This window comes from Doryrhamphus excisus, chromosome 15 (genome assembly GCF_030265055.1).
Source record: "Doryrhamphus excisus isolate RoL2022-K1 chromosome 15, RoL_Dexc_1.0, whole genome shotgun sequence".
Lineage (NCBI taxonomy): Eukaryota > Metazoa > Chordata > Actinopteri > Syngnathiformes > Syngnathidae > Doryrhamphus > Doryrhamphus excisus.
The window spans coordinates 9,917,147-9,942,878 of record NC_080480.1 but is presented as its reverse complement, the minus strand read 5'-3'; the positions used below and the strand labels follow the sequence as shown (position 1 = coordinate 9,942,878).

The 25,732-nt window shown below is 39.9% G+C and overlaps 1 protein-coding gene across 2 annotated transcripts in view; it reads left to right on the top strand.

Moving 5' to 3' along the window:
• The window catches only part of LOC131103694 (protein sidekick-2-like), a 151,033-nt gene that overhangs the window by 70,407 nt on the left and 54,894 nt on the right, over nucleotides 1-25,732 (top strand). The gene's annotated exons all lie outside the window — the stretch shown is intronic.

Here is a 25,732-nt window from a genome sequence, read left to right as displayed (position 1 = left end):
TGAATAATAAATTTAAGTAAATGAAGGAGTGCAATGATTCTAAAAATGCTATGGTGATGGACAGGCTGACAGATGAGGTTAGACAAGAATCTCCATGGACTATTATTAATGAAGATGAGCACCAAGACAGAGTATATATGTGTGAATGAGAGGGACCCAGGTGGAAGACTGAGGTTACAGGGAGAAGAGATACAGAAGGGGGAGACTTTTAAGTGCCTGGGGTCAGCAGTCCAGAACAAGGGAGATTGTGAAAAAAACGTGAAGGTGTGTGTAGGCAGGATGGAACGGGTGGAGAAAAGCGTTAGGCGTGATGTGTGATAAAAGATGAAAAAAAATGAAAGGAAAGGCATACAAAACTGTGGTGAGACCAGCCATGTTGGTCGGCCTCGATACAGGGCCACTGAGGAAAAGACAGGAAGCAGAACTAGAGGTAGCAGAGATGAGGATGCTGAAGGATGCTGAAGGAGTACATCAGCGGGACATTACATGTTAGAGGCCTTGGAGATAAAGTCAGAAAGATAGTGAATATATTGGTAGAAGGATGCTGCGTTTTGGGCTGCCAGGTAGGAGGAGTAGAGGAAGACCAAAGAGGAGGTTTATGGATGTAGTGAAGGAGGACATGAGGGTAGTTGGTGTGAGAGAGACAGATGCAGAAGACTTGATTGGATGGAGGAGATTGATTTGCTGTTGCGACACCTGAAGGGAAAAGCCCAAAGAGAAAGAAGAAGAAGAATGGAATTCTACAGACACCATTTTAACATAATCTTTGACTAATAAATAGTGAAAGATACACAAGATTGGGTGCTTTAGTTTGACATTTATCACTCTGTAAAGTTGTGTAATTGGCATTACTTAAACTTTAAGACAAATGTTTGTGTTTTATTGCCTTTTTAGTATCAATAGTTGACCTTATATTTTGCCCATTTGCCCTATTTTTCATTTTTGCTTGTTTTTAGTTTATTGTGATTTCTGTAATGGGCCACATTCCACAGATAGGGAGACTGAGATGTTGTGTGAATGGCTGGAGATAGGTACTGTATATTTTTGGACATATTTTATGGATATTGTGTGTATTTTATTAATTGTATATTATTGTTGTATATTATTATTGATATTTACTGTATTTAATTGTTTGAGTCCACCTTATTTTCTAAAGATTAAAGTTGTGCACATTGTCCCTGCTAAATGACTAATAAAATACTAAAATAATAAGCCTAAATGGGCATCTGTTAAGGTAACGGGACTGGGTGTAATATAGTTCTTTAGATAACTACAGCCTAAAGAACCCACAAAGTAATCTGTATTCATCGCCTTGGCACCTACCTGGGAGTGGAGACGTAATTGCACCGTTGACAGGTCTCTCACGGCAGCATGTTGTTCAAGCACCCATTTGAGAACTTGTCCGCTTGGCCAGCTCGCTTTTAGCCCTCCATTAGCTTTGTTTTCTTCATTGTAGTTAGGGTATCCTCCGCTTTTTACCAGTCCCTCACAAGTTTTTCTTGTTCACTCCAAACTTTTTTTTCTGCTGCTTGATTAATAGCACACAAGCCGAGAGCGCCCTCTTGCGGCTGTCAGTCTGAAAGATAAACATCTGTAACATACTGTAAGTTGCTCTGGAATACAAGTCACAGGACCAGCCAAACCATGCAAAAAAAAGTGTGACTTTTCGTCTGAAAAATATGGTACTTGCACATACAGTACTATGAACCAGAGTGGTAAACAGTTATTTGTTGGACATACTACAATACGAATAAATTAATAGGTGCTACAATTATTGTGAATTTCTAACTTGCTCATGGTTTAAATTTTAGCGGAGTGCGTGCAATCCCATGACCTGCATTCAGATCTCGGCATGCATGCAAAACTCGGCATGACACCATGTACAATATTTATGTACAATCGGGGATGCCACGCTTCACGCAAGAAACACTTTCACTTTTGATGAGCCCCCATTCTCACAAATTGTCGCTAAATTGTCAACACGGATCTCTTCTTCGTATGAGGTGTGTTATCCAGTGATCACTGGAGCTGTTAAAGTTGGTTCACAGCCTCCAGGTTCCTCCCACATTCCAAAAACATGCTAGGTTAATTGGCGACTCCAAATTGTCCATAGGTATGAATGTGAGTGTGAATGTTTGTTTTTTATATGTGCCCTGTGATTGGCTGGTGACCAGTCTATCAGCAGGGATAGGCGCCAGCATACCCCCGCGACCCTAGTGAAGATAAACGGCACAGAAAATGGATGGATGGCTGTATTGTAGCCATATGCAGCCATAACAGAGACATTTGTACTGCGGTACATTTTTCCAGTGCCGTGGCATCACAGGGGAAAAAAAGAAAAAGACACTGCTAGTTTTCTGCATATTGATTTCAATGCTCCTTGAATGCCTCAAAACACGCTGATAGAGGGTTTTTTTTTCCTTTCAAATAGACGCTTTGACTAGACTTCAAGTGGGATTTCAAAATTGAAATGCAGCAAAACAGTTCTATGGTATTGTGGTCCTAACCAAAAATGTCCTGTACTATTACACCATTTATAGTGATGATACTCTGCTCTGTTTTACTTGATATTGTATCAGTAAGAGGAGAGTATCAATTTTCATTGTGTACTGTCAGTTGCTTTTAATATTGTTGGCTACCTTGTTTAGCGGCATTGCATGTTGTTGTGTTCCCATTTCCTTATATACGTTCATTGTGTTCTAGCTAGTGCATGCAACTAGTTTGGATGCACTTTGACCTGCACATAGGCAATAACGGTGAGGTATGACAGGCCCAACCTTGGAGGCTGTTGGAATGATACATTGAGGACAGTACGGTAGAATAATTGTTGTCTCACGCTCACGAGGCCTTGACACAAGTGATGCACCCTGGAAGTGCTTGCAAGAGCAGAGAGGAACGGCCTCCTGGAAAATTCGAGAGGGAAAAACAAAGGCTATTTTCATACATCAGAGTGGGGAAAGACACACCGCAAACCGCCTGCGCCCCAAAAGCCTTCATGACTTTTTAATCCATGGCTCAGGGCTCGGCGTCCGGCGGTTGCAGAGTGGACCCCCCTGCCAGAGCGCTGCACCGTGGAGGGATCAAACCCACCCCGCTTGAATCCTGGGCCTGTCAAAGCAGTCAGGCATGGAGGCAGCGGATGGGTGGCATCAAAAGGTGAAGGAGGGAGGAGGGGAAAGAAAGACTTGGCAGAGGAAAATAGCAGTTTGCCGCCTAGCAGAGTGAATGATGGAAGATGGACATGGGGCAGGTTAGGGTCGTAAAGGAAGAATTAAAAAAGGAGGATGTAGCCCAACTCTAAAATATCAATTTCTGCAGTGAAAAACTTATGTAGGAGATGTGTTTGTGTGCGTTCAGGTGGGGCAACGCTGCATTTGGAGGTGATGGATTGTTACAGAATACCAAACAGAGCAGAAAAGGTGGGTGGTGGATTTTTATTGGAGGGCCGAATAGGCTTTGTGATGAATAATAGTCACCAGTGAATTGGTCATTGTCAGGGCCCTCCAAAGCACATTGAATCAGCAGGCTAGGCGCTTCGTTGTGGTGCAGCCTGAGCCCCTTTGGTCCAGTATTAAATGTAGAGTGACTTGATTGAGGCAGGTGGTCCCATGGATGGGACACGCTGTCTCCAGCAGCATCGGTCCACAGGGAAATGGGCCTCACAAGGGACCGGTGTTCCTCCTACAAGCTGAGCAGAGATCAGAGAGAGTTTCATGGTGAACACAAATGCACACACACACAGGTGCACACTCACGGCATAGATAGCATGATGGCTAATAACGCGGTGTTGACCCATCACTAATGATTTCCCTTAACTCCACCGGCAACATGATGGACTTTGATCTTGCTGACATTAAGAGACTCTTTAATCTCATGGATTCACATCAACATGCATGCACTCATTGATAAACGTAGCAGCTCGGCTGAAACGTCTTGGTTTGAATGTCGACTGGGTATTTTCTGTCCGGAGTTAGCAGGTGTGCTAATAGAGAAATAATTGCACATGTAGCCTATGTGAAAATGTGTTTTTAGTTTGTGAACCGTTGGGCACAAAAGGGTGAAAATTTGTCAACACATGCACCCCTATTATGATGCTATTTCTGTTAATGTAAAAAATATGTTATTGTCAACACACTCTAATTCACTATCCATCCTTTGAACTATGCAACACGCATCATCATGACCAACATGGAAAAATGAGCATAAAAAATGAAATCCAGTGAATGATTATGCCCACAATCTGCATTTACTTTATTAAAAAAAAGGACCCAACACCTCTCCACATGCGGTGTGGCTCCCACTCATACGCTCACGCACAGCAAAGTGCAAAAAGCCCTTCAATCCATGACAGAGATTAAACATGTAATTTACTCGCCACACTAAAAGAGCGGTAATAAATAAAACAGGCGATTTATTAAAATCCAGAGTTGTAATCCAGTGCATTATATGTGTATTAAAGCCCATTACTTAGCATGGCACGGCAAGCGTTAAAAGTGCTTCTAATAAAATTCCTAAGTGCCTTCAAAGCAGCAACAGCAGCGCATCTCCGAGCAGTATCTCCTCAGCGCCTCACTAATGGGACTGATGTAAATATGTTCATTTGTGAGCCTTTTCCCTCCAATTTAGCATTGCTCATATTGTAGATGATTATCCAGGGATTATGTGGTTGGGGGGAGACTATGTGATGTGTATTTATGCATGGCTTATAGATGCAGTAATATAGAATTAGGTTCCATAATGGTTAGCTGAAAAAAAGTCTCTCCCCGACATTTGGCTCCCTGTCAGGTTGTCATTTAGTGGTATTAATTTCCAAAAGTGGACGTTAGTGTTGCAAATAACAGGCTGTAATGCGGCATGGTGTGCAGGGCCGCATTAAGCCCCCAGAAAGACTCCCCCCGCTGCTCGCTAACATAATGGCATGTTTGCCCCATCACTCGCCCATATTTCAGCCACTGATTCCTGCCAACAACAGTCAAATCCCTCCGCTTTGGAGGTCCTCGGAGGCGGAGAAAGTTCAGAGAATTACCAACAATTGACTTTTTTTTGCATTAAGCGCAGTGGCTCGAACGGCGGGGACATTTCAATAACGTAGCGCTGAATACATTAACCTGATGGAAGATGGAGTTTCTGTATTTAAATTTATGTAATATCTAATGATAACCTCCAGGATACACCTGACTCTAAACCTGCTGTGCTTGCTATTTCTTTTATTATATATAAAGGGCTTGTGCATATTTATAAGTTCCAAAAATAGAGCTCACCTTGGTTTTTTAACAGACACTTAGAAAACTTCTTCATACCCTGTCTCTGCTTTCAGAGGGTTGCTATGCAGGGCAGGCCTCGTAGTATTTAATTATCCTCCCCCTTCTTAATCTTCAACCCAAAGCTGCCAACATCGCCACAGAAACAGTCGACAGGCCAGAGAAGAGAAGGCTTGAAAATATAATTATCCAAACATCATCAGCCTAATACATTTAGATAGCATTGTTGGTGCCAGGCTGCGAACTGGAGTCAGTGTTTATACGTTTTTAAATGCAAGCCGAGCTAATTAAATAGTTCATTAGATTAAAAGACATTGCAGCCGGCGGTGGAGAGATAGATTATTTTCTGTAAAAAAAAATTCCACAAGTGTGGCCTTGGAGAAGGACTGTCATCAATACTTGTTATGCTCAATCTCCACCATGTTTGATTTCACAGTTAAATGCAACATTATGAAGGATTATGCCGAGTGTTTTTAGCATTTGCATGCCTCTCACTCAGCCAAATTCTCTCAGTAAGCATGATAGCACCGTGCATTTTCATCCTCTCGATGTGGATGGGCATAATAATTGATGACTTGATTGTGAAGGATGCTGTCGATTGATGTATGGAAGCAATTCCGTCATAACACTGGAGTGCAGTATTTAGGTGTAACCAGCAGAGGTGCTGTTGAGTCGGAACTAATTTGAGGTCTGATGAACAACAACATGATGTCTATGAAAGGAAGTGGAACTACATCCACAAAGGTAGCACGATTTTGAAAAAAAACAGTGGTCTGATATGCCAGTGTACCTGGTGGGAGACTTTATGTACTGTTTATATTTTAGAATTTTGTGGGTAAGATTTGTTCTCTTAAAATCCCCAAGTTTAATGAGCAGGGAGTCTGGGTGTTTTTTCTCCATGTCTGTTATCTGGGCAGCCAGATGTTGTAGCGTTCCATCTAATCATCTAATACCGGAGGTATTAGATGGAATGTAGACATATACCAGGACAAACGAGGAGAATAAAGGTTTGCAGTTAATGCAAAAGATCTCAAAATGACGGATGCATGACCTCTTTAACACTGTGACATCTGTACACTAGCCTTCGTTTATGTAGAAGCAGGTGCCACCTCCTTCCCCGAGAGTAAAAGTTGAAAACCCGACAAGTGCAGCGAGCTGTTTGGGATGTGGTGACTGAGCCAGGTTTCAGTAAAACACAGAGTCGTGGATCTGCAAAAGTCTGTGTTGATCTTTGAGTTAAGGAGAAGCAGCAGTACATCCGTTTTGTTTGCCAGGGAGCGGACATTTGCCAGAAGGACGGAAGACGCCTGAGCTTGACGAGCGCTCCTGCGTCTGTGGCACATCCCATGGGGAGCTGCTGAGCTTCCAACAAGAATCACCACATAACTTTCCAGATTGTTGAAAAAGAGCGAAAAAGCGCCAGCAGAGGATTGCCCGGTGTTTGGCAGTTCCTCTCTAGAGTATTTGAGCAGCAAGGGGTCACAAAAAACAGAACAAATAAACAAAAACACCAAAAGTACAAGGGAGCTAAACACTGAGGCGGCCATCATTGGCTTGTGATATGAATTGAATTTACCAGCTCAACGGGAACACAAGCATCAGATGGATATAGTCAACCCAGTGAGAGCGGACATTTTGTCAGTAGCCACGTATACATGGACCCAAATATTCCAATTGCATTCGGTTTATTTGCTCAAACAGAAAGAATTGAACCTTTGTATACACCTAGGGCATGCACAGCGGTCGAGTGGTTAGCGCGCAGACCTCAAAGCTAGGAGACCAGGGTTCAATTCCACCCTCTGCCATCTCTGTGTGGAGTTTGCATGTTCTCCCCGTGCATGCATGGGTTTTTCTGGGGGTACTCCGGCTTTCTCCCACATTCCAAAAACATGCTAGGTTAATTGGCGACTCCAAATTGTCCATAGGTATGAATGTGAGTGTGATGGTTGTTTGTCTATATGTGCCCTGTGATTGGCTGGAGACCAGTCCAGGATGTACCCCGCCTCTCGCCCAAAGACAGCTGGGATAGGCTCCAGCACCCCCGCGACCCTCGCGAGGATAAGCGGTAGAAAATGAATGAATGAATGAATGTATACACCTCATTCCGAATGAAAAGTGTCAATCCGAGTGAACATATATTCGGATTCACAGGGGTGGAATATTCCTTTCCCCAATCCGATTGAGGTATCCTGCACCCGCTCAAATGGAAAGTTGTCAGGGTGCGTTCTTCTTCGTCGTGTTTTTCCTTCTTCGTGTTTTTCTTCTTCTGTTGTTTATTGGCGGTTGGTAAGCAGCTTTCGGTGTGCATTACCGCCATTTGTGGAACAGAATCTAAACCCTTCTATACTTTATTCACAAGTCCAGTTTTTCTTTCAAAAGAAAATATACATCTGTATAAAACATGAGTTGAATTATAAAATATTAGCTGGATAGAATTGTATCTTTTCCTGTTTAAATTTATCCGGGGTGCGTTCTTTCAGCGCATGTTCAGATATGACGTCACAAGTAGCTTGAGATGGTCTTCAGTTTTAAAAATGGAGGCGAGCAATCAGCACTGGACTGCCGCGGAAAGTTTGTTTTTGATCCAAACTAAATTTCAAGACTGGACGAATGAAAAACTCGCGATAAGGAGTTATTCCAACAAGTGAAAGAAAAACTTGGGGAAGCCGGTATCACGTGATGTTGATGTTTATGCTTTACTGTGCATGCCCCATTGACTATTCTGTTTGATTATAGTGCCGCATGTAGACAAGAGATTGGAATATTCCTTTCCTTGTTTTCGGAAAAGTCATTCTGAAAGATTCCATTCGGAAAGAGGAAAAACTCATGTAAATGTGGCTCATGAAACTTTTAGCACTAGTGCTGCATGCTAACACCATGAGAATGACTGAGGGGTGTCCAATATTGGGTTTTTTTTGTCAAACTCACAGTTTCCGATTCCGATATCAACCAATAATGATCTGTGTAACATCACATATATTTTTATTGAGCAGTGTTTCTCAATTATTTTCATGTCATGACCCCCTAAGGACAGACAAATACGATAGAAACTGATCATATTTATTGATTTATCTGTACTGTACAGACTGAACTTGAAAATGCAACAAAATGGAGTCAAATTGCATGTTGAGCACTATAAATTTGTACATGTTGGTAGGTCTGCAATAAAATGAAAACCTCTCATTTGGGTTTCTTGTGCATTGACTTATGGAAAGATTTAATATCTTTTGAATTGAAGGCACTATTTTTGCTCCATATCTGATGTAATGTTAATGATCACTACTGTGTGGGATGAATAAAGTTCTTATCTTAACCATGTGAGAAGATGAAATACATTGTTTTTGGTGCCTGTTTCCCCAAGTATGTTAGTGGGTGTGTGTGAATGTATAAAGGAGAGGCATTATCTTAAAGCGGGAGTAACATCCTGATGCGCGTGTTACCACACAGTGGCTCCGCAATTTTATGGAAATGTGTCAGATTTATCAGATTTTGAGGGTAATATCGGGCCAATATTATCAGACATCTCTACTTAGTGTTTCCCTATAGCTGGGTCTGCCTACCACCAGCTAGGTTATTCTCTGCCTGGAGGGAGCAAACGTAAAAAGTAGTAGTCGTCATTGACTCTAATGACGTCTGACTTCATTAGCGATAGCAAACTCTCCCTCCATGTTGCTGTTGTTGACGGAAGTAGCGCTCAATGCTATGGCTCGGTGAATCAACGCGCCCAGGAAGGAAGCTCCTCTAATGCTTAAAATGATCAAGGTACTGCAAGTATTACATGTTACTACACGGTCACATCATGTATATAAAATGATAGAATGTTGCTGGAGGGTTTTGGAAGTGTTTTAATAGAGAGCTCTATAGGTGAAACCAAGTGCATACGTTGTTAGCTGCATTATGTTAGCAGTTTTTCTCTATTTAAAAAGCACAGAAAAACAAAGTGCATTTATATCTCACATAAGATTCCAAATTCCCCCTCAAAAAATTGCAGTTTTCTTTTCCGGAATACATTAGCTTATCTTAAAAGGTGGACTGCAAAATTGTGTTTTCAATTGGTAATTTTTTTTTGTTAGTGTCAATTTCAAAGTAATTTCAGTAGCAATTTCAGTGTAACATTATAGGGAATGTTTTCAAAGGAATGTTCTTTGGTCAATTTTGCCTGTATTCATCCAACACAGCCAAAATGTGGTGAAAATTAAACAAAAATACTAAATGGCACAAAATGGCTATAGTATCTCTTAATGGTTCATCCCTAATTCAAGGTGAACAGTGTGACTTTGAGAGAAGTGCAGGTAGTTGGTAACCTCACTTTGACTCTCAAAGCAAGTTCTGATGTGGCTGGTGGGGGTGAACTAGCGGTCAGAGGGCCCCTGTGTATTCGGGTCGAAAAGGGCGGTCATGTGACTTGTCTTTTTCTCTGGGCCTTTTGCAAGGTGATAATTTGGGGAATGGGGAGCTCTGTAAAGGTGATATTTTCAACCAAAAACACTTTTATTAGTGCGTGAATTTTTCAAGGATTATGATAAAAGAAGGTTTACAGATGGTTTACAGATTTCTGAAGTGAGACAGTAGAACTACTGAATGTCATCCAATATGGAATTTCAGGACAGATATGCATCTAAAGTCAGACTAAACATCTTAGATTGAGCCGCCATCATTGTGTTCATCTAATTTTGAACCTCTAATTTTATTGTTTCTGTATGTGAGTTGCCTTTTTTTGAAATCCGTTTTTATAAGCTGAGCGTCTTGTACTTGAGTTGTTGGTGATAAGAAACAGTCATTCACACCAGGAAGTGGACATTGATACGCTGCCATTGTGGTTTGGGCTTGTTGAGCATTTGTTGCGAGGCTCTCGTTGTAGTTGGGAGGGCAAGGTGAGGAGCAGCAAGTAGCGAAAAGGAGAAGATAGAGGAGCAGATGAGAGTTTACATTTCCAAAATGCACCAATGGCATTCAGATTTGCTGAGCTGTGTTGCTATAATCAGAAATCACTGGACCTCAGCTGGTTCACTTTTCAATACTTGTTCCGATTTGTTTACCTCAGAGCTTTATATGGGCCTGATATTTCATTTTATTTTATTTTTGTAATTATTTGGAGATGAACGCAGTAATATTCCTCCTGGCGTTCACATCTAAAGGCCGCAGGCAACACTTGGAACGAGTCTCAATATTTTGTTCTGCTACAATAATTTAATGTATGTAAATGAAAATACCAAAGGTGAGGGCTTTTTCAGCAATTGTTATGTGTGATTAAAAAAGAGATTAATTAAAAAAAATTATGAAGATCATAATTAACTAATATCGCCGGTTTTTATTTATCGCTTGAAAGCACTAATTGTGGACCCATATGATTACCAGGGGGTCTCAGTCTCAATTTTGTTTACATTTTAAACCCAGTCGTCTGGTTCTTATTTTTTATTTTATTTTGTATGACCAAGAAAGGTAATGGCCAGGAACTGATTTTGGAAAAAGTTCTTAAATCCATAAAATTAAGAAAAATGTCTTGTTTATATTAAAGATACAACTTTATTTGATGCTTACACACAAGGAGATCCAAAACATAAATCTCCTGACTGTGAGGCCAATATGCTAACCATTCATCCACTGTGCGGCCTGGCTTTAAGTAATGAAGTTCAGGCATTCTATGGCACCTGATGTCCCGGAAGTGACAAAAATACAGTCTAGCAGCTCTGATGCCAATTGCATGAATAAATTCAGCATCAGAGTGAGCAGTCAACTCAATAGTCCATGCTCTTTAATCATGATTAAATATGTTGCTTATTTGTATATTATCCTTGAGCAGCAATAAGACAAGTATTAATGTATTTGTTGTGCATGTAGACACTGCACAGCTTCAACTCGTTCATCATCATTTCCATCCGGTCCTGATCGTTATTAAAACACGTGTGCTGATATCCCAGGATGATTGCGGCGCGTAAAAGGTAAATAAGGCATTGTCAGGGCGGATTTACCGTTCACACTGGGGCCAAGGGGACGGGGTGCAAAAAGACGGAAAGACAGTCAGTCTGTCAGCTTGTGTAAATGTAATAAGAAGGAGATAATATGTCTCCTCGCTGTCAGCTGCTTTCTGCTATTAGCATTTACTGTCGGCGTTTGCCACTCGCTGCTCAGGCGCCAGTGCACTCTGCCATGCTGATAAGAATCCCAATCAGCAGCCATTGCAGGCGCATATATTACAATGGCAGGCTCCCTGATACCTTGTAAAAAAAAAATGCCATTAGCATGCCAGCGGTATTGCTCCAGTTTGGAGATTCAAAGGGATTTGGCTGAGGAGAAAAGCGGATGGGACATGGCACTTTGAGACCAGGCTGTACCTTAAAGAGACAGCCATGAGCTTTATTCCTGTTTTAAAGCGCTAGCATGACTGGGTAATAAAGAGCCAAAAGTGAAAAAAAGGAAGACTCTCTGGAAGACTTCATCAGAATTCACTGACAACATTGCAGGTGAGTATCTCCGTCCCAGCGCGTGTGAAATAATGTTTCCCTGGCTATACCATCGACTAATTAGGATCTAATTATCCCAGCTAGTGTAAACAATCCCGGCAGATGGCATAGCACGCAGTATTAACTCTAATGACCCAGGGCCCTGTGGAATTAACATTTCAACACGTTTGTTTATTTTCCTCCATTAGTCTTTGGCCTACTTTCTAAATTCACCCAGGCCCAATTCCAACCTTCCCATGCCTTGAAGAAAAACATGTCTGCCTCTTATTCCCGCCGCTGCTTTCTCTACGTTTTTTTTTTATTATTCAGTTGTCATTCCTTACTTACTGCCGTTTATCCATTTTGCGTTGCTTTCTTTTGATGTTTTTTTTTATAGAATAAGGTGAAAATTTGTAATCACAGGCGGAAATGTTGCCATTATTATTATTATTATTATTATTATTATTATTATTATTATTATTATTATTTTCATACAAATCTGGAAGCTAACTTAAAGGGGCTTCAGAAATTGCACTGAAATGCTGGATCATACTGTGCTGTATCGTGTATCATATTAATCTCCCGAACCCTATAATTTGTCTAAATTGAGCATTTTCAACCAAAAATGACTACATAAACAAAAATACAAATATAAGTCATTCTGAAGATGCATTCTGACATTAAGCATTCTAGTACTAGTCAGTAATGTTGCTGTCATGTTTGGTGAAGCACACAAACATCTCACTTGATCAGAAAAAACAGAACAACTTTTTTTTTATTGCAAGTTGAATTTTTTTCACAACAGGCACAATAATAATAAAATAAAAATTATCTTAATCATAAAAACACTGTCTTAATTAGTTGATCTCTAATTGTGTCTACTATATTGGGTAATATGTGTGTAAAGGTGTTTATAGGGGTGTTATTTCATATGTAGAGTGCTCTAATAATGTTAAAAACCAAAACATCAGACCCAGGTTTTCAGTGTTGTAATTATGAAAATGTTTGATGTAAAAATAAGGAAACCAAATTCACTCATCACGGTCCGGCGCCAATTGATCATGGTAAACAAGGGATTACTAAAGTCCAAAAAATACATATAGAGAATAATAATGGCATACAAGAAGAAGATGTTTCTGATGGAAGATGGAAGATGTGATTTTGACACATCTTCACACAGAGAGATGATGATAGGAAATCGGACCTTACTGTAAGATGAGCTTTGAAGCCCACATTAGAAAAAGAACCCATAATGTACGGCAAAGTACATTTAAGATGGAGAAAATTACAAACAGAAGTCGATGTCACCAGGGTGCTCGAGGAAGATGCTGTGAGAATTCCATAACAGGGAAAAGCCGTCGTCATGCAGATTGGAATGCACCGCCGGGTGAAATTTGTTGTCCAGATAATTTAATCTGCTGCCCACTGACTGGCCTCGCGCTGCGTCTTCACTTCTAATTAAATCTCCATTTGTCTGCTGGATGATACTGCCTCTAATTGTGCTGCTGCAGCATCAGATAGACCGCACCTCAGCACACAGACACAGACACAGACACAGACACAGACACATACACATACACATACACATACACATACACATACACATACACATACACATACACATACACATACACATACACATACACATACACATACACATACACATACACATACACATACACATACACATACACATACACATAGGGGCCACACAGGAAGCGAGACATCACATCTCTATGCCACTCTTCAATTAATCGCATCAGTTACACATGAACTAACCTAAGAGGCATCCACTAAACACAGCTGGGCCGGCTGGCAGGAAATTCATGTGTCAGGCCTGAGGAGACACCAGCATTACTAAAAATGGATATAAAATATATGTTACATTTTCAAAATTTGAAAAAATGATAATTTTTTTTAATGATAGATATTTAGGGTTGAATTGTTAAATTTCTGGCTACAGTGAAAAGTCGAACACAGATAGTTATTCCATAAGAAATCCTTTCATTTTATACCACTTATCCTCACGAGGGAGCTGGAGCCTATCCCAGCAGTCTGGACTGGTCAGCAGCAACATGTTTTTGGAATGTGGGAGGAAACCGGAGTCCCCGGACAAAACCCACGCATGCACGGGGAGAACATGCAAACTCCACACAGAGATGGCCGAGGGTGGAATTGAACTTGGGTCTCCTAGCTGTGAGTTCTGCACGCTAACCACTCGACCGCCGTGCAACTCCCCAAATAAGGAAATATAAATATCTGTTCCAGTGTCAAACAATGGCTATCCTAAAACCTTGTATTGGCCTATTATGAGTTAAAAAATATTGAAAGACAAGTAATATGAAGTATTCTGCTCACTGTAGGTGACAGACATGACGTAAAACATTGATGTGACATTAATTACATTATCTTTACATGGCATGGAAATTGGAATTTCATTTTGTGATATTTCTGCGGAAAACTTACATGTCCAATAATAATAAAATGTTATACTTATGCATACCAGTCTTGGAAGCAAGGTCTATTATTTTTGTCATTTATACAGTGGACAAAGCTCTTGTGAGGCTTCATTTTCCATGTGACAGGCATATTTTTGTAAATAGGAATGCTCCACAAGTGTCCCATTAAGGGTTAGCATGAAACTGTGTGTGAGAAAGCTTTAAAAAGCACCTCATTTGCACTGTCAATCCTCTCCTGGCGCGACAAAATGCTTGTATATGTTGTTTGTGGCCCCACTGAATGTAGAGGAAGCATGATTTAGGAACTATAAATACAGATGAGGGAAGGGCTGTGATTGACTGCCACTCATACTGCAGCATGCAGATGTTGATCCATGGGCCGTTTGTGGACATGAATGTCAAACCCGATGGAGGCTCTCTATCTTAGCAACGTTGTCTTTCCAGGGCTGGCCTGCTTGTTGTGGCTCTAATGGGTCACTTCACCTTGCCAGGCTGGATGGGTCCCTCCTCACCTCAGCCAATGTTCGTCCATCTCTTGTTGTTTTGGTTTGTTCTCTTTCTTAATCCATGCCTCCGCAATGTGTTATCACCGTGTTAGGGGTTAGTGACTGAGCATCTGACCTTCAAACCCCCTCAGAGGGAGAGGGTGGTCATGGGCAATGCTGCAATGGCCCGATCCTTGCACCATCAATTAGAATGTATGATTTTGCTTGCTATGCATTCTTGCATGCACCCATAAAGGAGGTGTTTAATCACCTTTTCAGATGCTTTTAACTTCCTCATCGCCACCTGATAACCCACCTTTCACCAATCCATTATGTAGGCCTGGGTGACTGCCATGACTGTTGCGTAACCCCCATCTTGCATGTGAAAGTCCAACTGGAGAGGCTGCATGGGAGCACTAAAATGGCCTGCTTGACATGATGCACTGTCACAAGGTTTGGAGGTCATACATACACAACCGGGAAGGTATGTGAACAAAAGTATTGGGACATGTTTACATAGCAGCTCATTGAGGTCCCAGAATACTTCAATCTTCCCAAAGTTCGATGTAGACATATTTTTTCCCACTCACTTGTTTGCTCTACTTTTGAGAGAAAAGGTACTCTAACGGTTACTTTTGAAGGTCAAAAACCTTCCTCATGGACCTGGTGCTGCCTTAGTGACACATCTGACCCTACCCTAGTTAAATGAGCCCACCCCGGGCCTACACCCACCATAACAGGGTACAGAGGAAAAAAGCAGGCTTTGCAACACATCTTAAAATAAAGCCTGGCAACTATACAGTCAGCTACAGATGCTAAGTAGGGTTTTTGCAAAGCACTTTTAAACTGTCTAAATTCAAGCTTCCAGTACATTATAGTGGGGGCCTCTTTTTATATCATCAATTATAATGGAATTTCAGTCACATGCAGGAGGCTCCAAATTGGGATCGTTAGGCCTTGTTGGAGGTACACGCTCCACTGATTTCCATTCTATTTATTCACATCAAATGGGCCATTGCGGTTTTTCCTGGCACATAAAAAACCCTCATGCTCCTCCATCCTTCTACATTTTAAGCTCCTGATCCACTCAACCATATTCATCGGCTTCCATCAGCTGCAGCAAGAATTCCCTGCTTTTCCATGCCTGCCGTGGTCATCATGCACCTGCCAACACCATCTCGGTGCCCTCATCCATCACTGGAATGAAGGAAGGGACGGTGCTTCCTTCTCTTTTCCTCCTCTATCTTTGTCTCCTCCAGAAACAATGATGACGACACAGTCATGTGTCTATAAACATGTAAATAGGTCAATGTTGTCTACAGTTTGTTCCATGTCTTTTCAGTGCCTCTTCAAAGACAATTCAATGCGAAGTTTTGCAGTGATGATGGCAGCACAATGCTTACCACATTATCCTGGTCTGTTCTCGTGAAGTTTGCAGAGCGTAAACAAAAATAGATGCCAATGTTTTTGTGTTCGTACATGGGGAAGATTAACGACCACCATATGTAGCATCACTTGACCCCAGCAGTTCATCTAAAGAGCTCATTGTACTGTTTCTAGTCAATGTGGGGAACACTTTTCTTTATTAAACATGCTAAAATTGAACCAATGTCGGTCAAGATGCCCAAAGAGTTATGTTTGATACAAAACTTAGTGATGTGAAGATACTGAATCAGTGAATACTGAAATAACTGCGATTGAATTAAGCCAAACGTTTTAGCGGCTTCTTCTTCTTTGTTGTTGTTCGTGGCTATTTCCTCTGATTGGCGAAGTGGGCATCGAAAGTACAAATTGAAATAAGAAAACCTTTGAACGGCCATTAGAGAATCAGAATGCCCCAGTTCCCATCGATGCTGGATGTCTAACTACATGTAATGTAAATCAATTACAGGAACACAAGATCTAATGTTCTGTTTCAAAGTTGTCCTTCATTTTGAGGACACCTGCACGAGAGGAGGAAGAGTGTGTGACCACCCTTACTTGCCTCATTCCTGCAGCTTTACCCTCAATGTGAAATTGGTCACAAGACATGCACATTGCCAGCATTCCTTGGAGGCATCCATCATCTCCACCGCATGCCTTTTATTTGTTGCCAGGCAGGCCCATAAATGCCATGAATGCTACTAAATCAGGTAACCACAGTGATTAGAGTGCACCCCCACCACACCCCTCCACAATCCCCTTTCTGGCTATTTGCAGCAAAGTAGTATACACAATGTAATCCTCACACAATCGATACAGCCAGGCCCGGCTTCTCTGCGGTCTCATATGGCAGCTTGTTGATGGAGACACATTAGTAAATGGACACCAAACATATTGAACCTGTTGTATAAGGTTAAGTGTTGATTTTATGTTTGCTTTTTCATGCAGAACGTTAGTTACACCTGCACAATAGAACCACCAAAAACCAGAATGACACTCAGCACAGCACACATTTTTTTTGTTCATAGCATTTGATGCAATGTAAAATAGTTGTCAAGCCCTTGTATAACAATACAGTAATCCCTCGTTTTTCACATTTAATTGGTTCCAGGTCCAGCCATGATACGTGAATTTCTGTGAAGTAGGATTCTTTATTTACAAATGGAATACATTTTGTAGTTAGAACATAGAAACCCTGTTTATGACCTTCTGGATAATGTGGCTAACACTATTAAAGCCCTCTAGACATGAAATAACACCCCTATAGTCACCTATACACTCATAATATCCAATATAGTAGACAAAATAAAAATCATGCTTGTGTGTGTTAATGTGTGATTAACAATGGCAGTGATTCTTAACCATGTGGTTTGGCCAGCAAGTGCCCTCTACAGAGCCAGGAATAAAATATATGAAGTATCTACATATAATATAATATAACTACAGAGGGTGGTGAGGGCCGGTTTGTACAATTTCTCAACACTTTCATTGTATTTGTCGCAGTCACTCCTCTTGCTTTAGCATGTGTTACATACAGCATTACAGTATTACATACAGCAAACATTGGACAGCCATTTTTTACTGAGGGTGCTATATTCAAAACAAAAGTTGAAATAATCAATAATAACTACACACCGCAAGTGGCTTAACTATTACTGCCAAAATAAAACATGAAGACTGTCAAAAGAAGATTTTGCCCAGACATTGAGACGATAACGAGGTGGTGGTTGATCACTAATCATTTTATTAAAACGAACAACCATGCCAAAGCAACCACGGTTATGTACAGTACCAGCCAAATATTTGGAGTCTCTTTCCCATGCTATTAAAAGATAGTATCTCCAAACTTTCGATTGAGGCCTTGTCCACACGGGAATGCTCTTATGTTTTGTTTTGGGTTTTTTTGGCAGGTTGAAACAAAATTATGCATCCAGAAACAGATAACTAAGTGAAAACTACATTTTGTGTCTCACCGAACATTACAGTAACATTACTGACACCTAGTGACCAGTAAAATACTACATTCTAATAACATCTAGGAATGCATTATATTATTTTATTTTAGTTATTTTAGTCATTTTTATGCTTGAAAATGTTTAATTCAGGCAAAAAACATACCATATGCGTACATTTTGATCATAATAATAATTTCTTACCCTCAGCCATCTCTGTGTGGAGTTTGCATGTTCTCCCCGTGCATGCGTGGGTTTTCTCCTGGTACTCCGGTTTCCTCCCACATTCCAAAAACATGCTAGGTTAATTGGCGACTCCAAATTGTCCATAGGTATGAATGTGAGTGAGAATGGTTGTTTGTCTATATGTGCCCTGTGATTGGCTGGTGACCAGTCCAGGGTGTACCCCGCCTCTCGCCTGAAGACAGCTGGGATAGGCTCCAGCACCCCCCGTGACCCTCGTGAGGACAAGCGGTAGAAAATGAATGAAAAATAATTTCTTTTTCGGTGGATAGTAATTATATACTGCTATACAAACTCTACACTGACTACTCTAAAGTATATCCATTTGTTTTATATAGCATGTAGACTTTCAACAACTTAAAATAAGCTTGTATTGGATGTACACTGTATGTGTTACTATTGTTGTGACCATTAAGTGTCTGTACTCCCATGTGGGGAAGGTGGGATTTGTTCAAGAGACTTGATAGCCGTTGGCATTAGCTGTAGCGTTGTGTGATCTCTGTCAGTAAGTGCTGTGTGCCTGAAAAAAAAACATCAGACAGACTTTCCGCCAGTACCTGCTCATTAGGCCAAGGCCTGTGGTGTCTCCTGGAGACATCCTTACCTGTTTTTTTTTTGTTTCCAATCAATCAGTGTAGAACAGCTAGCATGCAGTGTTTTGCAGTTCTTAAATTCTTTTCACTTTAATAATGATGTAGAGTGCATGAGAAAGTGGAAACAACAGTACAGCAAGTGTAACACACATGAGGTTCACACCAACAGCAGAGCAGCAACATTTTAAAGGGCATGCGGGGCTAGATAACGATACTCATGATACTTCAAATTCAAATACTGCCATCTTGTGAAGCTATAGAAAAATATCATCAGGAGGCCGCCTACAGACACTGCCAATGTTTTTTGATGGACTGCTAATTAGAGGTGAGAAAAAAATACTCTCTTCTTTGTTGCTAAAGACAAAAATGAAGGCACTAATCAGTTTCCCAAGGGGAGTGTTTGGGGGTAATTGTGTGCATGCATGACCGGCGGTGTAACGCAAGGAGGTGTACATTCACTCTTATTTACAATCAGGTTCAATCTTCCCTATCTTTGTTTGACTCTCTCTGTCACACACCCAATTCCGCCACACTGCCCTCTGCTTCTACAGCCATAAATCTCAGGGTGTTTGTGGAGAAGGTTTCCCGCAATCAAGCGCAGTTGGTGGACCCCACAACCAGGCATGCCCCGGGCCTTAGTGGCTCACTATTCGTATGGGGTCTCATTAGCAAGGGCTCCACTCTCTCCACCAAACACTAGAGCGATCAGCACCGTGTCGCCCGTGGCTGGCGAGGCAGACGGATCAATACGTCTGATCATGCCTTTTTCATCAAGTGAAATGAAAATGCTTTGTCTTCACCTTAAAGCCTTTCTCAGTGTGTGTGTGTGTGTTTGTGTACGCCCGAATAATGTGGTTGCATTAGAGAACTATTAAGATAAATAACAGGAGGTACTGAGCATAACTCATCCTGTCAGAGAAAGAGGTGTTAAGACTGGGAAACTTTTTCTACCACTCCAGTTCCTTCTCACTACTTCTCAACTTGCCTTCTTGTATACGGGAGGCTATATTTAGAGGAATAAGCAGGAAGTCGGGCCACTTTTTGGAAACAAAAGTAATAATCATATAAAAAACATTTAAATAAAGGACACTAATCTATGACCTAATTAATTGATACATTTAACATGATTAATAAAGTACTGTACAGTATAGCAAATACAAAGGGACACAATATATACGTAGCACTCCCTTGTTTATTACTTTTTATTGGTTGCAGACCTGGCCGTGATCAGTGAAGTAGGATTCCTTATTTATAATTAAAATGTTTTTTTGTTACATGATAGAAAACCCGTTTACTACCTTCTAAATACAGTTTTTAACATTATTAGAGCCCTCTACACATGACATAACATGAAATAACACAACATATTCAACCAAGCAACATATATAAATATAAACATATATTTTGGAAAAAAAAAAACATGACTGGGTGAAATTTCTTCTTCTTTCTTAATTTATTTCAGACATGCATACTATGTTACATTATTCTTTCTCACATATACACTTACAATATCTATTTATATATATATATACGTATATACGTACATACACATATACATACACACATATCTACATACATATATATATACACACATACACATACACATACATGCATATACACAACACCTCATTACTACACATGTCTGAAAAGGAGCAGGAAGAAGCAAAGCTTATTAAATCCTACCCCTTCTCCACGCCATAGCAGTTACCAATTCAATACGTTTTTTTTTTTGTTTGTTTGTTTTTTTTCACACATATAATCACAGAATCTTACATAAGACAAACAACAAAAGAAGAGTGGGAACATCGGACACCCCAGCAAAACCCCAGGACATTGCTGAAGCACACCACCAACCCCGCCAGTCAACCCACCTGGCCCCGACCCCCCTAGCCCCTAAGTGCACCCACCGAGTGCCCAGCACCCCAGCAGTCCCCGCACACCCCGCTGCCCTCCAATAAGAAGCCATTTTAGCTGGACCCACAATTATGTGTGATCCCTGGGCGGGCCTACATTTGCATGGATTGTTTGTTCTGTTATCCAACAGACCTCTTCCTCGTGCCACAGACATGTTACCAACATGTGGTCAACGTGACACCCGATGTCCAACCATCATTTACCTCAGTATTGTGAGGCCACATGGAATGCTCCCATAAGAAGCACCCACCAAGCCCGGGCGCCCACAGCGCCATCTGCGGCTATTGAAGCCCCAGCCCAGCCAGAGAGCAGCAAGCCGCGCAAGTGTGCCGAAGCACCCGAGACCCAGGCTCACACCCCCAGTAGCCAGGGAAGGCCAGACAAGGCAGGGTCCACTTTACGAGGCCACAGCACACTCCCGCCCTTCCCAGAGCTTCACCTAGATGCCCGACATCACCCTCCCCCCATGTTGTCTGCCTATAAATGATGTTACCATGATGTGAACATAACAACTGGAATGGTTGCAACTTGGCTCACAGCAACTGTTATGTAGTCTTTACAATACCGTATACAACTTGCTTTTCTGGTACTCATAATTCATATTTACTCATAAGATTGTTTATAAATAGTTGTTTAAATCTATTTAGCGTATCACAAGTTTTCATCTTTAAATCTAAATCATTCCATATATCTACTCCTTTAATTGACATACATCTCTGCTTTACATTTGTTCGTACTTTCCCTTTTGCATACACACTCATTCCTCGTAGATCATATTGACTAGTACGAATTTGAAACATCCCCTGGACAACATTTGGGAGCATGTTTTTATTTACCTTAAACGTCATTTGCGCAGTTTTGAAATCAATTAGGTCATAAAATTTTACAATTTGCGAATGTAAAAATAACTTACTTGTTGGTGCTTGGTAAGCAGCTTGATTGATTATCCTTATTACTCTCTTTTGCATCATGTAAATTGGTTGTGCAATGGTTTTGTAGGTGTGTCCCCAGATTTCAATGCCATAAACAATATATGGCTCTATAAAAGTGTGATATAGTAATTGTAGAGAATGTTTATTGAGGATATACTTTAGTTTATGTAGTATTGCGATTACTTTTGATATTTTGTTTTTTATATGATTTATATGTGATTTCCAGCTTAGTTTGTCATCTACAATAATTCCTAAAAATTTGCTTTCCTTTACACGTTCAATTTCAGTATTCTCTATTTTAATTTGTGTTTGCTTTATTTTTTTATGGTTTCCAAATATAATATATTTGGTTTTATGTAGGTTTAATGATAATTTATTTGTGGCGAGCCATCTTTTTATGGTTCCAAGCTCCCTTGCACTGTAACCAGGAGATGTTTCAGATTCCCACCAGTACATAATACATTTGTGTCATCAGCAAACAAAACAAAATGTAGCAGCTTAGACACTTTACAGATGTCATTCATATATATGTATAATAAATAATTTAGGACCCAGCACAGAACCTTGTGGTACCCCGCATGTCACATTCAGTAGATCAGATTTACTATCATTTAGTTGCACATATTGTTGTCTATTATTTAAATAATCGTGTAACCACCTTTGTGCTATACCTCTGATCCCATATCTTTCCAGCTTCTTTATTAATAAGTTGTGGTCAATAGTATCAAATGCTTTTTGTAAGTCCATAAAAATACCTATTGCGTATTCCTTATTATCTATTGCTGTCGCTATTTTTTCTGTAAGTTCCATGACTGCTAATGTCGTAGATCGCTTTGATCTGAACCCATATTGATGTTCAGTTAGTACTTTTTGTGTTTCTATAAAGTGATCAAGTCTATGGTTAAAAAGTTTTTCTAAGATTTTGGAGAATTGTGGAAGTATAGAGATGGGTCTATAATTAGCGAATATATGTTTATTTCCGGTTTTATATATTGGAATGACTTTTGCTATTTTCATTTGATTAGGAAATATGCCCGTTTGAAATGACTGGTTGCAGATATGGGTCAGAGGTGTAGCTATACAATCTACAACTTCTTTTATTAATTGCATATCAATGCCAGTATAGTCAACTGATTTTTTGTTTTTACATGTATTTACCACATCCACAAGTTCTCTTTCAGTTATTTTCTTGAGGAAGATGGTATTTGGATTTACATTAATAATATTCTCATCTACATCTTGAGTTGCTGTTGGGTGCACAATTTCTTTTGACAAGTCATGGCCCATATTCACAAAATAGTTGTTAAAACCATTTGTAATTTCATTAGCTTTGGTTATATGTGGCTGATTCTCTTTAGTAAAATAATTAGGATAATATAATTTAGTAACTCCTTTTTTAATGATATTATTAAGCACTTTCCATAAACTCTGTGTGTCATTTTTGTGCTCTTCTAATTGTCTATGATTATCATTGTACTGTTATGAATACAGGTAAATGGTCACTGATGTCATTAAGAAGAAGTCCACTTACTATTTTTTTCTCCATTGCATTGGTAAATATATTATCTATTAGTGTTGCAGTGTCTGTTGTTATTCTACTAGGTTTTAATATGGTAGGGAATAAATTTACACTGTACAGTGATTCAATATAGCTTTTTGTCTTATTGTGTTTATGTGGGTTTAATAGATCTATGTTAAAGTCACCACAGACAATTACCATTTTTCTATCATTCATCTTATGATACATTTCAATAAGTTTATCATTAAATAAATCTATACAAGATCCTGGTGTTCTGTAGATGCAACTTATTATTATATTACTGGTTTTCCCCATATCTATTTCTATTGTGACACATTCCATGATGTTTTCTATTTGCACTGACATATGCTCAATTTTTTTATACTTTAAATCACTGCTCACAAATAGGGCAACTCCTCCTCCCTTCTTATTGCTCCGATTTGTGGTAAATAATTCATACCCATCTAAACTAACATCAGCTTCTTTCTCACTGTCCAACCAAGTCTCTGATATTGCAATCACGTTAAAGGTAGGAATTTGTTTTAAATAGTCCCTGATTTTGATGAAGTTTCTACTCAGACTTCTGCTGTATGTGTATGACTGAAAAGGTTCCATCCATTAATTTTTTTTCTGTAAATGTCTCATCTGTGTAGTAGTCACAGCTACAGTTAATTGTGTTATAATGATGATTTTCTGAATCAATACTATTGTCTATATCATACATCTTGTGTTCAGTGTATGCAAAGGTTTCCAAATTCAGCTGTTCAAAATCATGATGTTCACTGCTCACGCTGTCTGCCACGGTCTCAATCAGTCCATCATCGTCTAAATCACTGAAGGGAAGTCTATATTCATTGTTCAGTTCCATTATTGGCATCATAGTGTATCATATAAGCACCGTTATAATTTGGGATTAATGCACTATTATTCATACCCTCATTTACATCATATATTTCACTCATAACATCAATATCTATATTTATATATGCATCCATGTTCTAATATATGCCCATTTTCAACATCCCACCACAACATATTGTCCGTAGCCTGTCTTCCAATCAATTATAACAACAGTTGTTCATTTCCTTCTTCTAAATTGTTCAAGGTCTTTCAAGTCTCTTATCATCCTCGGCTGTGACCCTTCTTGTTCTCTTATCCATATGTTGCCATTTCTGGTCCATGTTGCGAAAATGTTTTTTTGTTTTCTTAGTATCCTTGCCTCTCGTGCAATGTCCCCATTTTTCTTTGTCAAGTGCTCATTTAAGTATACATTTGTACCTTTAAGTTTCTTTGCTTGCATTAACAGATCATTCCTATGCTTTCTACTGATAAATCTTACGATGATAGCCGGTTTTTCCTTCTCTGTCTTTCTGGGTAATACGTGACAGATAGATATATCAGCACTTTGAATGCTTATGTTCTTACTGTGTAGAAATCCCACTACTTGTTGCTCCAGTGTCAGTAGTTCTTCCCGTGGTGCATCTTCAGTTGTCTCCAAGTTAGCTGTAGCTCGTGCGTAAGTTCGGTGTCGCGTTTCCAGACCTGTTAGTACCAAGTTGTCTCTTTTCGTGTATTGTTCCAATTCGTCCACCCTCTGCTCCAGCACAATAATCCTTCTGTCTTTTTCCATTAGCATAGCCTTCAAGGTTTTTACTTCCTCCACCAGTCCAATTAGTCGTTCCGGTTGTGATGTTAGCTTCGCAAGCTCACCAGACATAAAATTCAATGCTTTTTTAATCTCTTCCATGTCGTCAGCTGTTGCCGTGTCCTTATCTTTGTCCCGTGTATTGCTTCTTCCACTAGGCATTCTCGTTTCACTAGTCAGCGATTTGAGGGGGGGTAAATAAGAATAATAGTCCGTGTAATGTCCGTAGCGGTGTCTTCCGGGTTTTCGTAAAGCTTGCGTAAAGTTTGCTTAACGCTTTCAAAAGTATCAACAAGACGAAAACACGTTCTTCAAATCGTTGCCAATCATTAACTGTAGATAACTAATAATTGTATTTGTATAGTTGACTCTGTGTGTTGCAAAGGTAGGCACACACGCTGCGCGTCCTGTCCTGTGTTGACATGTTGTGTTTGAACCGCAAAGTGGCGAAGGGTGACTATATTGCTGAAATTGGTCAAATTTAATGAGAAAAATGTATGCTAAAATAAAACTAATTAAACAATTAACGTAAAAAGTACAATAATACCAGTCACAAATCTATTAAATAAGGAATTTTTATAAATGTTAACAAAATGCAGCATAGAGATTAAATTCAATGAATCAGTTAATCAGTGTTATTAGTTGTAATTTCAGATGAATTGTTGTTATATTAATGAACAGATCAACCCTGAATGTGTTGTAATTGATATTCCGTTTTGTATCAATGGCTTTGAGATTTAATTAATCAGCAATCAATTCATTGGTCAACTAATGAAAGACTATTTCCATGTCCTGTATGTGGAAGTGTAATTTCTCAGTGTTATGATAAATGTAGACATATGGAGGGTGGGGATCAGACAATTT